The sequence below is a fragment of the Urtica dioica genome, chromosome 1, assembly GCF_054948205.1.
Source record: "Urtica dioica subsp. dioica isolate 48M chromosome 1, U.dioica_male_clone48M_v1_H2, whole genome shotgun sequence".
NCBI classification, from domain to species: Eukaryota; Viridiplantae; Streptophyta; class Magnoliopsida; order Rosales; family Urticaceae; genus Urtica; species Urtica dioica.
In genome coordinates this window covers 60,165,702-60,185,062 of record NC_142756.1, presented here as the reverse complement: position 1 = coordinate 60,185,062, position 19,361 = coordinate 60,165,702, and positions in this window count along the sequence as shown.

The window sequence follows — 19,361 nt, the reverse complement described above, 5'->3', positions numbered from 1 at the left end:
AAAAATTAAAACATCCATTGAATTGTCCTCCATTGGATACCCTAGAGCATAGAGCGTAATAGGAACATATCTTCAGTTTGTCTCATCTGCATAGTTTAAATTTTAGGATTTTTTTTTTGTTTGCCTGGCTTTTTTTATGTAATGAATATATATAATAGGAAAGTTATCATGATACCCTAAGTCTATTATGCTTGAATAAATATGAAGTATCTCAACATGAAGAGAGATTAATTTGATGATAGAAGTAGCAAAAACAAAATTAAGTTTGGATAATTATACGACAATATTTACATATTTGTTAGTTCAAATTAAAGGTATCAAAAGGGTCGAGAGTTTTGCTATTATATTCTCGATCCTTCTTCTTCAAGCTCAAACGAGACTCGAGTCCGATCCAAACTCTTTTATTGGAGGACCGGACTGAGTCGGACCTAACAAGTATGACCTTAGGCTCAAATCAAGAGCCAGTCCTCAACTCTCGTGGTCGAGGGTCGGACTCGGGCCCGAGCTTGAAAATAGCCTAATCTGGACCTCATAAAGTTCAAATTATAATAAAGAAAAAATAATATACAATATTTTTTAAAATTCAAAAATTACAATTTTAATCCAAACAACAAATATTAATAAAAAAAAACATTAATATCATTAATATAAATTAAATTTATGTGTCAAAAGTATTTTTTTATACATAAAAACATAAATGTGAAATAAAGATATAATATTATATTATTTAAAAAAGGTTGGACTCGAACCGGACCTAAGTAGGGTCAGACCCTTCATGAAACCCGGTTCAGTCCAACTCTTTTCCGAAAAACGCCGGCCCAAAACTTCTAAAAAAGGCTGGATTGATTAGCTCACGAACGATCGGCCCAACAACCACGCTAGTTCAAATGCTATGTTCAAATTGGAAAGCTTTCATTTTAAATTTACTGGGAAATTTCCATAATCTCCTATATTTAGTGATCATTCAACACAAGCGCTCCTTTTTTTTTTTTTTACTATCAACACAAGCGTTTCTTGAGGCTATTAATAAAGTCCCTAGCTGTTCTTCATGAAAGGGAGTTTCACAAAATAATTGCAAATAAAAATAGAGAAATTGTCTCATTTGCTACCAATTTCATAACATTTTCTCACTTTCCACCAAAAGACTAAGGGGCCGTTTGGTTATATTTTCTGTTCCCGTTTTCTGTTTTCTGATTCTAAATTCTAGAAAACAGTTTTAGAAAAACTATTTGGTTATGAATTTAGAAAACAGATTTAGAATCATGTTTCTGTTTTCTTTGAAATTTGTTTAGAAAACAGAAAACAATGAAAAGTTGTTTTCTATTTTATCTCTATACAATTGAATGGAAAACATAACCAAACAATATTTAAAATATTCTGAAACGTAATTCTAAATCTGTTTTTTAAATTTAAAAATTAGAATCAGAAAACAGAATTTAAAAACAGAAAACGAGTTTAGAAAACTAAACCAAACGGCCCATATTTTTCGTAAAATGTCACCGAGATGTCAGCATTGTTGACATCTATATCAACATTGTTGACATCTCATAGTGAAGGGCAAAAATAGATGTCAACATTGTTGACATAGATGGTGTCATTTTGGGAAAAATTATTCTGTTGATGGAAAGTGAGAAAATGTTATGAAATTTGTGGCAAATGAAACAATTTCTCATACAAAATAACCTGTAATAATTAGCCACGAAAACAAGAAGAAGATTCTTTAATTAGTGAATAAGAGTACTGATATAGTGGGCGATTCATAGAAGAATTTTCAAGAACGTTTACACGCAAATGAATGAGGGCATAGTTCCCAAAGGAAGAACATGAGTACGAGCATCAAGGTCATAAAATTAAGAGCCGTCAGAGCTTTGACAAGTGTATTTAGACCTGGAATTTCTCAACAAAGGTCACGATTGATTATTAAGTACAGATTAAAAAAAAATTATAAGCATTTTTTATAAGAATTATAAAATAGTTTAGAACACGAGGGCGTGACCTCCAACTATGTGCTAGTGGTTTCTCCTTGAGAACTGTGTACGTGTCTATACGTGTATATGTGTGTGTGTGTGTGTGTTTTTTTTTTCGCGCTAACCAATTAATTAGTCGGTACAATCTTCAAATCATATTTTATGCTAGTAGTATTTTGCCTAAAAAAATAACCGACACCAACTTTATACGTAGCTGAAGTTTTCGGAAGGTTATATTATGTCTTTCTTTGTGTTTATAATTAAAATGAGAAATGGTGACAAAATACCCAATATTTAGATAAAACATTATTTATATACTCATTTTTGTTTCAAAAATATTCAAAGTTTCAAATTTAGTTACATGTAAATACTTTGTTGTTCAAATTTCTGTTTGAACTTAACGGTCCGAGTAGTAACGGATCCACTATTTCCCCTAAGTAGTATATAAGTAGTATTTTGACCAAACATTGAGTATTATTGCCATAATTTTTCCTAAATGATGTTTATTTTTACAATGTTTAGAAATATCGTAAGTATCCATCACTATTATTATTAATATCAATTATACATATCTTAAAATGCGTTTACATATCCAAACCTTCCTTTTTTTTATAAGATTATTGATTTTTTTTCAAAATTGAAAATTAAAGTGCCCATTTTCTAAAGAAGTTATCGCATCGGGTTACCAAAGAGAAGAGAAATCATTGTTGTTGTCGCCACCATAGTTGCTGAGCACCGCTCTTTGAATCTGGTTGACTAGCTCAATTAATCTCTCCCCCTTGCTAATCAAAAGCTCGCTGTGTGATTTTTCTTGCTCAAAACCCTAGAATTCTCTCCTTCTTGCTAAGTCCTCAACGAAGAAGAAATGGAAGGCCAAGTGCAAGCCAGCAAAAATGTTGTTCCATTTTATTTTATTTATTATTATAAACATAATGCGGGGTATAAAAGGAGATAATTCAGTTTTTAGTTCTATTTTTTAGTTTTAAAAAAATTAATAAACTCTTATAAAAAGGAGGGTTTGATATGTCAAGTTTTAGAGAGATTTGATGAATAATAAAGTGTCGAAAAATGATTTAATATCCTTTATAAAAGCTGCGCACAAGAATATATTAATAAAAATAAAACCTTGAATTAAAAAATTAAGATCAACTGAAAATTCAAAACTCTTAAAAAAAGATGAAAAGTGAATAACAAACACAATCATAATAATACAATAAGAATAACGAGTTATCAGTCTTTTCAAGTAACACATACCCCCACTTGTCGTCGATGACGTTCTAGGGTACCTTGTCTAACTCAGATCCACGCAAAAAAAAAATTAATAATAATATCTTAGATCTAAGGCTCAGATCTAAAGAATGGGAATAACCATATTGATCAAAGATTTCGATGATACAAAAGTCAAATTTAAAATATATAAGTGAAAAATAAAACATAAAAGAACCCTTCATTGGAGATGCAGTGAACTGATGTTGGTGTAAACGACCAAGACAGGCTTGTAGTGGTGGGAATGCCGATGATTCTGAGGTCTGAATGACGACCCCGTAGGAGAAAAAAGAGAAACACCTCTTCCAAGAACGAGATCTTTTTTATGGCTAAGACTCATAATTCAAAATTAGTCTAATCCATTTGTGTCTTAGGGGAAAGGGGAAGCGGTTGCATAAAATGTTTTTACCTCTTAGTTTTTTTTTATGGTTAGTTCCAAGCCAAAATAATTTTTTTTTATTGTTCAAAACTTCACTCTTCGATTCTATTCGTGTGTTTGAACTCTTCGTAAATACAGCTTATTTATTTTTTTTAATTCAAGAGGGTTAATTTAGTTCATATTCACCTTTCGAAGAAAAGAAAAAAGAAAGGAAGTAAATATGGGGGTTTACAGACGAGACTAGCCATAAACTCAAACATTTATATATCTTAGTGAAGCTTATGTTATTTAAGAAGTCAATTATCTAATTTTTATTTATGAAATTTTGTTGTTGTTTATAAGTAACTAAATCACATAAAACTTATTAATCGTTAAATAGCCAACATTTCAATGTTTTAAGCAAAATAATCATTTCGCGATGTGACATTATTTTGCGCGTTTCAAAATTACATTACTAGCCTTATTTTTTACACCCTTTATTCATATATGATTTGTTTTTCTTTTAAATAGGATTTTTAATATGAAGTAGTTATCAGAAGATGTTTCATATTCGACACATGTTCGTATTTGAAATCTCTCTCTCTCTCTCTCTCTCTCTCTCTCTCTCTCTCTCTCTCTCTCTCTCTCTCTCTCTCATCTTGATCAATTTTTGAGATATGATGTTTTTCTTGGTTTCGTAGTCTGTTTATCAGACCTATTCTATGGTCGTGATGTGGTGGGCGTGTCGGAGATATAGTGGCAAATGTGGTGGTTGGGCATGGCGGAGCGAACCATGTCGTGGTGGAACTCGTCGGCACACTGAAGAGATTGGCGCTCCTCGGTCGTCGCATGAGGCAAAGAAGGCTGGAGTTAATCACGGCGTGGTGTGTGACAGAGATTCGGTGTAGGTGAGATGTTTAATTAGCACCTAGAGATAGGCGGTGAGGGCGAGAAATGAAGAATATGATCACATTAATTGTTTATGTTGATTCGTTATATGTTGACTTTATTTTTTAGTGCAAGTTGTTTGGAAAGATGTCGGTCTTCATGGTTCAGCTTCTGGTACGACATCCTTCCTCCTGTGTGCAGACAGTATATTCGGGCAAGTTTCCAGTTTTCACAGATTACCTCGCTGGTGACTTAATTATGAGATATTGCTTCGCTGCTGACTTGATTGCAAGATATTTGCCTCGCTGCTGACTTGATTGCAAGATATTTGCCTCGCTGCTATCTTCATTGCACGATATTCGCCTTGATGGAGTCTTTATTTTGTGATATTCGCTTTAGGCTGGGTAAGGAAACCCGAGATACCTTCCAGGATTGTACAGCTGCTATAAAAGCCCTGCGCTCCCCCCTTAGCAGCTTTGACGCTTTATCAAAATACCTAGAGCTCCTAGACGTGCAAGACCGGCGGATTGGGAGGCTTTGTGTTTTGATAAGAGCGGTGTAATTCCCCAAACACTATTCCACAAAGATTGAGTGTTTGTGAGTTTTGGGTTTTGTGTTCTCGTGATTGAAGGTTCACGATCTGCTGAAGACTAGAGGTCATCCGAGCCAGGAGGTTGCTCGAAGGGTGGAATTGAGACGGAGCTCAAATTCAGGGGGAGTCCCTGTCTAGGTGATCACTGGTAGTAATAGTCTCTAGGTTTTATTGATTTGTTGATTGTAATCAGATATAAACCTTGTGTGTACTATTGACTACAAGATAGTGAAAATCATTTCCACTGGCAGCGTGCCCCCAGATGTAGGTGTGTTTCACCGAACTGGGTAACCATATCGTGTGTACTTTATTCTCTGCACTGTTTTGTTGTTTATCCATATCTGTGTTCAAGCAAGTTGTCGGACACATTGTCAACACATTGTGTGCGACATCTTGTCTTTGCGACTAATCAGAATTTCAATTGGTATCAGAGCAGGCACCTTGATCCCTTAGGTGGTTTCCTGGATTTTTTTCTGATTGCCTAATATGGATAGTTCCCGAGAGGGAGGTTCTGTCAATCGCCCTCCAGTACTCGACGGAACCAACTATGGTTATTGGAAGGCACGCATGACTGCCTTCATGAAGTCCCTTGATAGCAGAACCTGGAAAGCAGTGATACACGGGTGGGAAGCTCCTGTTCAGGCTGATGACAAAGGAGCCCCTATTGGTGCAAAACCCGAAAAAGACTGGACTCCTGCTGAAGAAGAGGCGGCTCTTGGTAACTCTCGTGCTCTAAATGCTATATTTAATGGGGTCGATACAAATGTTTTCAGGTTGATAAATACATGCACTATTGCCAAAGAGGTCTGGGAAATCCTTGTTGTTGCGTATGAGGGTACCACAAAGGTCCGTGAGCAGAAGCTTCAATACCTCACAACCAATTTTGAAGCTCTTACTATGCTTGAGGATGAATCTGTTGCTGAATTCAACATTCGCATCCGAGACCTTGCCAATGAATCCTACTCTCTTGGGAAACCCATGACCGACGAAGATCTTGTTCGGAAAACTCTGAGAGCTTTGAGTCCCAGATTCAAAATGAAGATCACGGCTATTGAAGAAGTCCATGACCTCAAAACCTTGAAGTTTGATGAACTTATGGGGTCTCTCATGAAATTTGAGCTCTCCCTGCCCAAGACAGAGAAGAAACACAAAGGGGTGGCCCTAAAAGGCTCTATTCATAAACAAAAGGATCAGGTATTCTCAGATTCTGATAGTGACATTGACGATACTATAGCTATGCTTGCAAGAAATTATAGCAGGGTCATGAAGAGATTCAACCAGATGAATGGAAAAAATGTCTCACAAGATGTTAAGGACAAGTTTCAACAAAGATTCTAGAAGGATGCCAACCCTCACAGGAACAGTGATAGCGGTGAACGATCTGGCAAAGGCAAAAGCATTCAGTGCCACGAATGTGAAGGTTTCGGACATATTCAAAAGGAGTGTCCTAACTTCCTCAAGAAACAGGAAAAAGGGGTACAACGCTACCTTTTCGGATGAAGATAGCGACTCTGATAAGATAAGTAATTTTGTGGCCTTTACTGCTCATGAGTCTACTGATAAATTTGGTAAATGCTCTCAGAAAATTGTTCTAGATGAAGAACTATCTGTCGATGCCATGAATGACGCATACAATACCTTGCACACCAAATGGGTTGAGGAGTCTCAGATTCTCGACAAACAGAGTGCTCTTATTCTCACTCTGACTGAAGACAAGGCAAGGCTACTAGAGACGATTGTGGATCTAAAGAAGGAAGTCAGTCGGCTGAATGGAGAGCTGGATCAGATGACTAAATCAGTCAGGATGCTGAACTCCGGCACCGACAGCCTGGATAAAATTCTCACAGTTGGAAAGCCTGCAAAGAACATGAAGGGGCTTGGGTATACTCACAGTGCTTCCACGTCTCAGACTACTTTTGTTCCTCAAAAGTCTGCTGCCCAGATGCCGCGAAATATGTCTCAGACATCTGGTCGTGACAAGTTCCAGAATCAGCATCAGCAACCTCCTTATAGACCAATCAGGTCTATTGTCAACAGACCTCGTTGGGTTTGCCATCACTGTGGACGTAGGGGTCATATTCGGCCATTTTGTTATCATCTATATGGGAGGAATCTTCATCGGCATCAATCATCCCATAGGCAAGCTCAACCAAGTCGGTCTCCCTCATCTCGTATAGAATGGAGAGTGAAAAATGAGTCATATCGCGCCAACTTTGCTTACACCTCTCAGCATGTCTTCACTGGTAACGATTGGTACTTTGACAGTGGTTGTTCTCGACACATGACAGGTGACCAAACCTTTTTATCCAACATAAAACCTTATTCTAACTGTCATGTTACTTTTGGTGATGGAGTGAAGGCAAAGATTATTGGAAAAGGCCAACTTAATTATCCTGGTTTGTCTTGCTTAACAGAGGCTTTGTTGGTTGAAGGCCTCACTGCTAATCTTATTAGCATTAGTCAACTTTGTGACTTGAGCTTACGTGTTGATTTTACTCGTGATGAGTGTGTTGTGATAAAAGAGGAACAGGTTGAGCTTATGAAAGGAACCAGGACTCCGGACGACTGTTACATGTGGTCCCCGGTCAAAGTCCCTCAAGTCACCAAGTGTCTCATGTCCAAGGCAGATGAAGCTAAGATAGGAAAACAGATTCAGAAGTCGCACAAGATGGCGCAACATCTTACCACTTCACGTGTTCTGGAGCTCCCACACATGGACTTGATGGGTCCTATGCAAACTGGAAGTCTCAGTGGAAAAGGGCAAGTGCAAAGAGACAAAGAAGAAAGCATAGAAGGAATAGCTCCTGAATTTTCTGGCCCCATCGTCCCACAACAAAATGAGGTTGTTGAAATAAAGAATCGGACTCTTCAGGAAATGGCTCGATTGATGATGCTTGCCAAAGACATTCCTCTACTCTTAAGGGCTGAAGCACTCAACACAGTTTGCCATATTCATAACAGAGTTATCATTCGTTCGGGCACTACTGTAACTCAGTATGAGATATGGAGGGGGAGAAAGAACGTGTACTTCCATGTCTTTGGCTCTGTGTGCTACATCCTTGCTGATCGGGATCCTCGTCGTAAGCTCTATCCTAAAAGTGATGAAGGTATCTCTCTTGGGTATTCCAGAAATAGTTGTGCTTATTGTGTCTTTATCAAACGCACCAAGTTTATGATGGAGTCTATAAATGGGGTTGTTAATGACGTTTATGATGATTTTGAAAGTGCTGATGATGAGGATGAAGTTCTATCTAGTAGCACAGATGTCAGGACAGATGTTGGGGACAAAGTGGTCGACATTGTAACTAAAGACGATTCTCCTCGTGATAAGTCGTTCCCTGACAAGGAGACTGAAGCTGTGCCTCAAAGATGTGCTCCTTCTACAGTAATTCAGAGAAATCATCATGTTGAAAAGGTCATTGGTGAGATTGAAGATGGGATACGTTTTATTGGAAGCCTTTCATATCTCATCACCAGCCGTCTAGATATTGCTTACTTTGTTGGTATGTGTGCTCTGTATCAAGCTAATCCTAAAGTTAGCCATCTTTCTCGGGCTAAGCACACTGTAAGGTACATCTCTGGAACTGCTGACTTTGGGCTCTTATATTCATGTGATGCTACTTCTACTCTTGTGGGGTACTGTGACACTGACTGGGCAGGAAGTGCAGTTGATAGAAAAAGCATTTCAGAGTCTGAATATATTGCAGCTGGTAGCAGCAACACTCTACTCTTGTGGTTGAAACAAATGAGTGCTGAGTATGATGTCGGCCAAGATGTCAAGACATTGTTCTGCAACAACATCAGTGGTATGATTATCTCTAAAACTCAACTAACTGACATTTTTGCTAAGGTTTTGGATGATGATAGTTTTGAAGATCTTCGGTCCTCTTTGGAACCGTGTGTTATTGTTCAATAGCAATTACTGGGTCTAGGCCAGTATTGTCTTTTGAGGGTCTTTGATTATGATATGGTGTTTTATGTGGATGTTTACTATTGGAATTTATTCCCTTTTTATTCATGGGCCCATTTATCTGGTTGGCTCATTCGACGCGCGTACAGGGCTCTTATGCCATTTTGGTTCATAGTTTGGGCTTCGTACTTGCTCTGGCCCAGTTGCTCTCCTTTGGTTGATCGGGAAAACTCTGTCTCTCTTTGCCTTGATGTCATGTTGTATATGCAGCCATATTTTTTGAGCTTGACTAATCTCTTGGCTCAGTTTATCTCACGACGATGTTTTGGACTTCTCTGGTTCTCAGCTCTTGCTATTGACGATTCTCTGGTTAGTGTAACCACTCTTTGCTTCATGTTATTTTGTGGAAGTTATCTTGCAAATTTTGTTAGAGTGGTTGGAACAAGAAGCGGGAAGAGAACTACCATTGAGAAAAAGAAAATTGTCGTTAAGGAAGCCATAGAGTTTCAGATCACCCAACGTGGTGTTCGTGTTAAGGGGATGTCCTCTAGGAAGAGTGCCGATGGTCAGGCCGGAGGTGCTCAACCTAAGAAGACTCTCCCTACAAGAGAAAATATCATTGCCAAGAAGAAGGGTGTGATGATTGCTCCAAGGAAGGATGTTTTGTCAATCCAAGATGTCATTGGGTCTGTCTCTTCCAGGCATCGTCTGTTGATCTATACGATGAAGATGTTCCCTCCAATGAACAACGTTCAGTTTCTCCAAGTGACGCTCCTCTTGTGTGGATTCAAGGATGTCGCACAAGATGTCCTTGCATCTTTCGTGAAAACTGAGGTAGTAAGTGTTCCTCCTTGTGTTTCATCTGTGGAGATAGCAGAAGAAGTTGTTAGAGCTGGTTCCTCTCTGCTATATGTTCGCGTATGCTTCATGATAGTTTTCTCATGGGCCCATTTTTCTGGTTGGTCCATTCGACTGTTTTGCCGGGCTAAAATGCCACTTGTTTTTCTCTTGAGCCTGAGACGGACCATGGCACATTCCCTGCTACAACGTCATATTACTCCTTGCCATGCTCTCCTACATGCAGATGGCTACTTTTTCGAGAAAAGATGGGAAGTGATCTATTGCCTTTTTCTTAGTTTCTCGCTTTGTTCTTCGCCCCTCTTTCACACTTTTTGCGTTTTCACCCCTTTCGACGGTTTCTTGTGTGACAGTTTTGTTCAAATTCCTTTCAAAATGGTTGGAACTAGAAGTGGGATCAGCACTACATTTCCTCCCAAGAAAGAAAAGACCGCAATGAAGGCAAAAGATGCTAAATCAAAGGGGCCTGGGCTGGAGAGTTATAGACACGGTGTCCGGGTTCGAGGTTTGCGATCCAATAAACGCGCCGATGGTCAGGCCGGAGGTGCGATTACTGGGTCAATTCCTCATGAGAATCCATCACTCTCCGCCGCAAGAAGTGTAACGCTCAAGAAAGCCTCTCTCTCGATCATTGACATTACTGGGGAAGTAAGCTTCAGCAGGTCTTCTGAAAATGAAGATGAAGAAGAAGAAGAAGAAGAAGAAGAAGAAGAAAAGCGAGCCTGTGAAGAAGGATTTTTGAACTAGAAGAAGTTGAGACAAAGGAATGTTGAGAAAGAAGTCACTGACACCCTGGACGACTTTTAGGGAGTGGAGGTCTTTTGTCGCTACTGTTGTCGCCGTCGGTGAATCTTTGAAGGTTGCTGTTTTTTTTCGAGATTGTGCAGAGTGACTTCCTCAAGACTCTTATTCAGAAAGTCTCTGCTCTCAAAGAAGTTTTCTAAGACTTCTTCTCCTCGGAAAGCTGCTTGTGAGGTTCTTATTAAGGTGATGACCTCTCTTTCTGGTACTAATGGTGCTTCTACCTCACAGCCGGCACAGACTGTTCAGCCTGCTCCAAAAGATAAAGAGAATAAAGTTGAAGATGAGGATGAGGAAGAAGATGTGAAGATGACGATAATGAAGGTTCTGGCGGGACTCCTACTTTCTAGAGTCTCTCTGTTTTTGGTCTCTTTTAGTTGTTGTTGCTCTGGTTGATACACTCCTTGGCTTCTCTTGGTGATTAGCCTCTGCTCTCCTCATCGGTATGTGTATTCAGACTATGTTGTTTGTGGTTTCTATCTGCTGGTCGTTTTTGGTTCTCATCTCCTTGATCAGCCTGTTATATTCCTCCCTCTGTGTTGGTCGATCCTTGCCTTTGGTATTGTTTTGAGGCAATCAGGGGGAGAGGCGTCATGAGGTCATTTATTTTGACTATCTTCTCTGGTCATGACACTTGTATGAAAAAATGTTCCTGGAAGTGCTTGCCTAAAAAATAGCCAAAGGGGGAGATTGTTGATACGTTATATGTTGGCTTTATTTTTTAGTGCAAGTTGTTTGGAAAGATGTCGGTCTTCATGGTTCAGCTTCTGGTACGACATCCTTCCTCCTGTGTGCAGACAGTATATTCGGGCAAGTTTCCAGTTTTCACAGATTACCTCGCTGGTGACTTAATTATGAGATATTGCTTCGCTGCTGACTTGATTGCAAGATATTTGCCTCGCTGCTGACTTGATTGCAAGATATTTGCCTCGCTGCTATCTTCATTGCACGATATTCGCCTTGATGGAGTCTTTATTTTGTGATATTCGCTTTAGGCTGGGTAAGGAAACCCGAGATACCTTCCAGGATTGTACAGCTGCTATAAAAGCCCTGCGCTCCCCCCTTAGCAGCTTTGACGCTTTATCAAAATACCTAGAGCTCCTAGACGTGCAAGACCGGCGGATTGGGAGGCTTTGTGTTTTGATAAGAGCGGTGTAATTCCCCAAACACTATTCCACAAAGATTGAGTGTTTGTGAGTTTTGGGTTTTGTGTTCTCGTGATTGAAGGTTCACGATCTGCTGAAGACTAGAGGTCATCCGAGCCAGGAGGTTGCTCGAAGGGTGGAATTGAGACGGAGCTCAAATTCAGGGGGAGTCCCTGTCTAGGTGATCACTGGTAGTAATAGTCTCTAGGTTTTATTGATTTGTTGATTGTAATCAGATATAAACCTTGTGTGTACTATTGACTACAAGATAGTGAAAATCCTTTCCACTGGCAGCGTGCCCCCAGATGTAGGTGTGTTTCACCGAACTGGGTAACCATATCGTGTGTACTTTATTCTCTGCACTGTTTTGTTGTTTATCCATATCTGTGTTCAAGCAAGTTGTCGGACACATTGTCAACACATTGTGTGCGACATCTTGTCGTTGCGACTAATCAGAATTTCAGTTTATATTATCGACTATTTACAACTTATATATAATTGTTATCAATCAAATTTGTTTATGTATTTGTTCTTCATTTTTCTGCATTTTTGTGTTTGGAATGCATATTAACGATTATTTACAATTATTAATTATCATCAATCAATTTTACTTCTTCATTTGTTTAGAGTTAATGCGTTTTTATATGTTCTTACGTTATTGTTTTCTTGCAACTAAGTATTGGTTAGATATTCTTAAGAGAAAATGGCGTCATAAATACCTAATATTTTAATTTTTATATACTTATATACTCATTCTTTTTTTTCGGCGACATAAATACCTAATGTATTGATTTAGTTGAACCATAACTACTAAGTTGTTAATTCTGGACAGAAAGGCACATGGCAACCACAAAAAAAAAAAAAAAAAAAAAAAAAAAAAAAAAAAGAAGAGTATATAACTATATAAAATAAAAAAATATTAGGTATTTATGCCGCAATTTCCTAAGAAAATAAGTTTGGCTACGTTTTAATAAAAATTTCGAGAATTTTCTTAATAATGTATTGAAGTATATTTTCTAAATTGAAATTTTACGTAATAGTATAGTAAGGAAAATCAGATTCTAACTTTCATCCAAACAATCCATCAATGAAAAAGATCAATTTAAGTGATACTACTTCCCATTATGGTTTAAGAAAATTCCCAGATGTTTTTGTTAAAATGGATCCATTTTTTTTTTGTATAGAAAATTACGGCATAAATTCCTTAATGTTTTCATATTCATACACTTATATACTCTTTTTTTTTCGGCGGCCGTCACACGTCTTTGTCTCCAAATTTAATAGCTTGATAGTTAAGGTTCAACTAAAACAAGACAGTATGTATTTATGCCGTCGAAAAGAAAAAAAAGAATGAGCGTATAAAAGTATAAAATTGAAAACAGTAGGTATTTATACCTCAATTTCCTCTATTGTAAATAATGTTTTGTTTTTGTGAATGTCTATAAGTAACTGTTAATGAATTTACAGATTCAATACAAGATCGATTTCTCAACATGCCAACAAAGCGTTGTTACCACAAACGAATTATATCAATGTCCAAGTTTGCCCAAGCCTTTCCGCGATTAACATTCCATTGACGTTTGAAGATATTTCAGAGTCATTGAAATATGAAGAAATAAACTTACAGTGCATAATGATTTACATCGGGTATGTGCTTTTTTCATATGATTTTTCTAATATTAATATTAAATAATATAGTGCTTTTTTTCCTCCTTAATAATTATTCAAATGAAATTTTCTAAAATATAAGCTAGACAAAGTGAACCGTAATCAAGAAATCAGTTTTGCTGTTCTTTCCTCCAAAGCAAGAACAACGAAGTTTATTTGTCCAAATGAGTTGATGAATAAATGGAAAAGCGTACAACACTGTAAAATAGGACAACTAAATCGAATGCCGACAATGCGAATGAACATTGAATGCTCGTTTGCCTCGACGTTTGGTAGTATATCGCGATCTTCTTCAACCCATTAAGAAATAATAAAAGCCCCCTGTTGATATAGCTAAATTGATTAAATGGTAAAATTTTATTTTTAAATAGTTTTGTAATCATTGTTTGATTTTTAATTCTTTATTTTTTTTTTTTACCTTTTTTTTTTGGTGTTATAAGATATTTGCGGATGTTAAGCGTAAGCACTAAACTGCCTGAAGTAAAGCGGATTTTACTCTCTCTCTCATTTGTCTCACTCTCTCCTCCCTCCCTACCTCTCAAGCCGATGAAAAGAAGAAAAAAAAAATGGACGTAAAAAATTTGTCTCAAGCCACGAAGTAGTTTACTATTACATTATTCATTCTTCTTATTTCATCTTTGAGAAGATTCATAGTGAGCTAATACTAATAACAACCTCCAAAAAATAATATACTGAGAGAGTAAGATGACTTTTTTTTTTCTATAGAATTTGCCATGAGTAAGAGTAAATTAGTGCATGCTTCAAGATTATTATCTTTTTTTTTTAAAATGACACATTTAGAAGTCCTCATTTGAATCTAAAGTGTACAATTACATATGGGCCCTCCTCCTATATTTATTTCCCTCTTTTTCATTTTTTTTTCCATCTTTCTCTATAGCCACCACCACGTCCCTTCACCTTCATTTTCAGGTGAGAGTTAAGTTCTTCAACAAACATGGACGTTTAAGTGTAAATATTCATGAAAGGTATTTTCCTCCCTAAGAGCATCTCCAATCATGATGCAAAATTTTGATCTAAAATGCATCTTTGCATCAGTTAACAGTGTTTTTCACTCCAATCCATCTCTATTTTATTTCTCTTTAAAGAATATTCTGGGTGTATTCTTTCTCACTTGAATAATACTTTTATATTTAACAAATTTGCCCAAAATATTCTTTTCATATCACCAAATTTGTATATGTGATTTAATTTTATGTATAAAAACACATGAAATAAAATTTGGATCTATTACATCAAACATGCCAATTTATTAATTGATAAGAAAGTACATAAACCAAATCACTACATTTTTTTAATGCCTATGTTATATTTATTTCAATTATCTATGTAGTATTGTGGATTAATTGTAGTATTTTTTTTGTTAATGTATTAGTTGTATTTAAATTGAAGTATTTTAGGATATATATTTTAAACAGTTTTATTATAATATATACATTAGGGACAAAATTGTAACTACAAATTCAAATATGGTCAATAATAGAATTATTAAAAGTTTTAGTATTAAAAAAAGTTTATACATCTATGAATAGTGGTGATCTATATTTGGATCACCACTATTGAAAAATAAGATACAAATATAGATAATGCATCAAATTATAGATCATAATCAGAGTAAAATCTCTAAATATTGATGTAAAATGCATCACCATTGGAGATGGTGTTAGCATGTAATATTTATGGTCATATAGATCATAATACATAAAGGACTGTTATGTTTATGCCCATAAAAATTGGGATACTATCGCACTAGTCAATTTTTAACTTTTACTTATCAAAACTCTCCAGTTTTAATTTTTTTTTTCGTTTTTTAAAAAGAAGTTTTAAATTTTTTTGTTCAAAAAGCTCATCATTTACCCTGTTTAAATTAGTATGCCCTTGACACTACAATTAGAAGATGAATGAAGAACAAGAGCAAAAACAGATAGGAAAAGAAATCCACAAGAATGTGTATTAATTTTAGGGTTATTACCTGAACAATAATGGCGTACATAATGAGACAACATGAAAGAATCTTGGATAGGTCAGTCCTCGGAGAGGAAGACGATCCTCACAATACCAAAACTCGTATGCTTTCGATTTCTCCTAAGACTCTTCCCCGTCGTCTTCTTCCTTTAATTCGCTCACAACAGAAGCCATCAGACCTTACACGGTTTACAGAGACTTATGACTCTCCTCTGTTAACGCTGGCTATAGAGATCTGCCGCAACCAGGGAAGAATTTTTTTGCTTCAAGATTTTGAGTAAGAAGGAATACATAATTAAACATGGAGGTGTATTCCAATAATTTAGAAGCGACATTTCGCCTCTGATATCGCTTCCAAGTCTGAGAATTTGGCACCCTAAATGACTCCCGCGAAACGACAGAAAAGGCTTAAAAACTATGGATAAATGACATTTTTGGTCCATCATCTTTGACCACTTTAACAAGTTGCACCCCGAACGAAAAAAACTGCTTTATCAATCCTTTATGATAGTCACTTTTTCACTTTCAGTCCTTCTGTTAGTATTGTTGTTAAAATTAACTGAAAATTCTCACGTGTAGAACAAAAAAAAGGAAATTATCAGAATACCCTTAACTATTATACTTCCTAATTATTGTTAATAGATAAATAAATAAATAAATCTTCTCTCTCTCCCCACTACAACACCACCACCACCATTATTACCGACGCACATGAGTTTAAATTTCTTCAGATGATGAAATCCGAAGCTCATCTTCGACCTCTAGTATCAGGAAGCCGAAACCCAGTGTCACTGCAAAGCCAGTCACCCCAGCTACAGGATCGATCAAGAAGAACTTGGGTCAGAAGACTAATCCTGCTACAACCAAGGTTAGGGCTTCTCTGACTAAAACATCAGCGAATTCGAGGTCTCTCCCTGACTCTGGTCTCAACAAGTCTGCTATAAAGAAACCCCAGAAGCCAATTAACCAAGAGGCTAACAAAGAAAAGGAATTGACCAAGAAAAGGGGAAAGAAATCAACCATCAATGAAGGCAAGTCGGGTTAAACGATTTCTGTTTAAACTTGTGGATTGATGTTATAATTTAGTTTCTAATGACTTGGTACCATTGCTGGCTCTGTCAGCCCTTCCACTACAGAAATTACACTCCAAGAGAACAAAGAAAACATGGTAAATTACTCTGGTATTTCATGATTCTGTTCAGAGATACATCACTGAATCTCTCACTATTTTCTAATTGTCGTGTGGAATAACATTGTGATTATATGCAACCCTTATCTTATTAACAATTTTCCTGTGGTGTTGTGCTTAGGAATGTTCATCGATGGAACAGATCGGGTTGACTGAGGTCATGTAACCATTCTGCTGCGAGTTTGGTCTACAACAAGATGGTTTCAATTATTTCTTAATGGGTTTGTCTTCAGTGTTTTTGTGTAGTGAGGGCTTTTCCTTTGTATAGAAATGACTATGGCAAGTGTATAGAAATGACTATGGACACCAATTTACCCGAGTTAAGGGCTGGATAAATAGTCGTTACCTCAACACTGTCAAGCTCAAGAATATGCTGTCAAACCTCCCGGACATCTCAGTGGTAAGCATTTGAATTTGTTTTAATAGTCTTTGAATGGTTCTATTAGCTAAGAAATTCCAATATTTTTCACTTCATAGTTTATATTAATGAGTAGCATTAAATCGACCATCTTTACTATTCCAGGTAAGTGTGTGTTTTGTTGAGAAGCAAAAATTCAGCAAAAATTCGATGCTGGCTTCGGCGTTGAATCGCCAGTGTTTGGGGCGTTCAAGACAAGGTTCTGTGCCAACGGAGAGGATTGCTCAGAGGCGTTGGGCCGGACTTCCATCGCTGGCGACGAATCGACGGCCATGGCTTGCAGAGCCATGGAAGAAATGAGGTCATTTTGCAGAGCCAACGTCGAATCGACGTCATTTTGCTAGTTTTGGGGGTCGGAGGAAAAACTATCCTCAGACAGATATTTTTAATTTTTTTAACTATTATTTTTTTATTTATTTTTTATTTTATTAATTTTAATTGTAATATGATTTTTTTTAAATTTATTATTAAATTACGATCTTGTCCTCATTTAAAAAGCGCATGATAAACACATGATCCATTTTTCATCCGTTTTGACGGTTTTTTTAACAGAATGACTGAAAGTGAAAAAATGACTATCATAAAGGATTGATAAAGCAGTTTTTTTCGTTGGGGTGCAACTTTTAAAGTGGTCAAAGATGAGGGACCAAAAATGTTGAGAGCAGAGATAGAATTATGCGGAATGAATAATTTCTCATTAACCGAATGAGCATATATATAGGATACAAGGAAATAACTAAATCCCACAAAAATAGTAACCTAGCTATTAAACAGGAAAGAAAATAAAACTGAAGATATCCTAGAATAATCAGCACAAAATTAGTTGTATAAAACAGGAAATAATATCCTATACTAATTACATAATATATACAAGTAGGATAATTTAACACTCCCCCTCAAGTTGGTGCGAAGATGTCAATCATGCCCAACTTGTTTATGAAGTCTTCAAATTTCTGTCTGTAAAGTCCCTTGGTGAGAACATCGGCAAGTTGTTCTGATGTTGGAACAAAAGGCATGCAGATTTCTCCCTTTTCTAGCTTCTCCTTGATGAAGTGACGATCGATTTCCACGCGCTTGGTCCGGTCACGTTGGACTGGATTATTAGCAATGCTGATGGCTGACTTATTATCACAAAACAACTTCATAGGAGCTGTGAACTCGATCTGTAGCTCGTTCAAGATGCTTCTGATCCAAATGATTTCGCAAATACCCTGGGCCATGGCTCGGAATTCAGCCTCTGCACTACTCTGAGACACAACAGCCTGTTTCTTACTCCTCCACGTCACAAGATTGCCCCACACAAAGGTGCAATATGCTGATGTTGATCGTCGGTCGTCTGAGCATCCGGCATAGTCAGCATCCGTAAAGACCTCGATCTGCCTGCTGTCATTTTTCTGGAAGAAAACTCCTTTTCCTGGACTTCCTTTGAGATAGTGTAGAATGCGATACACTGCCTCTAGATGACTTTTAGATGGGCTGTGCATGTGTTGACTCACGAGACTCACTCCATATGCAATATCTGACAGCGTATGAGCTAAGTAAATTAGTTTTCTAACCAGTCTTTGATACCTCTCTTTATCAGCCAGATTTTCACCATTTGACTTGGTAAGCTTATGATTTGGATCGATCGGTGTAGAGGCAGGTTTGTAGCCGAGTAAACCAGTCTCCATGAGCAAGTCTAGCACGTACTTTCTCTGTGAGATTTCAATTCCCTTTGATGACCTCGCAACTTCCATTCCCAAGAAGTACTTGAGGCTTCCGAGATCTTTCACCTCGAATTGTTGAGCTAGAAAATGCTTCAACCTATCGAGTTCGACCTCATCATCCCTTGTCATCACAATGCCATCCACATAAACAATCAATATGGCTATTTTACCATTAAGAGAGTGTTTGTAGAACATGGTGTGATCACTATGGGCTTGTGTGTATTGCTGATCCTTCATTGCCTTTGAAAATCTTCCAAACCAAGCTCGTGGAGATTGCTTGAGCCTGTATAACGCCTTCTTCAAGAGACACACTCTCCCATCAGAATTTTGGTCAAACCCCGGGGGAAGTTGCATAAAGACTTCTTCTTCCAATTCTCCATTGAGAAATGCATTCTTGACATCGAATTGTCGTAGTGGCCAATCAAGATTCACTGCAAGAGAGAGTAAAACTCGAACCGTATTAAGTTTAGCGACCGGGGCAAAGGTTTCCTCATAATCAAGCCCATAGGTTTGAGTAAACCCTCGAGCAACAAGCCTCGCCTTGTATCTCTCAACTATCCCCTCGGCATTGTACTTAATCGTGAAAATCCACTTGCAATCAACGGTCCGTTT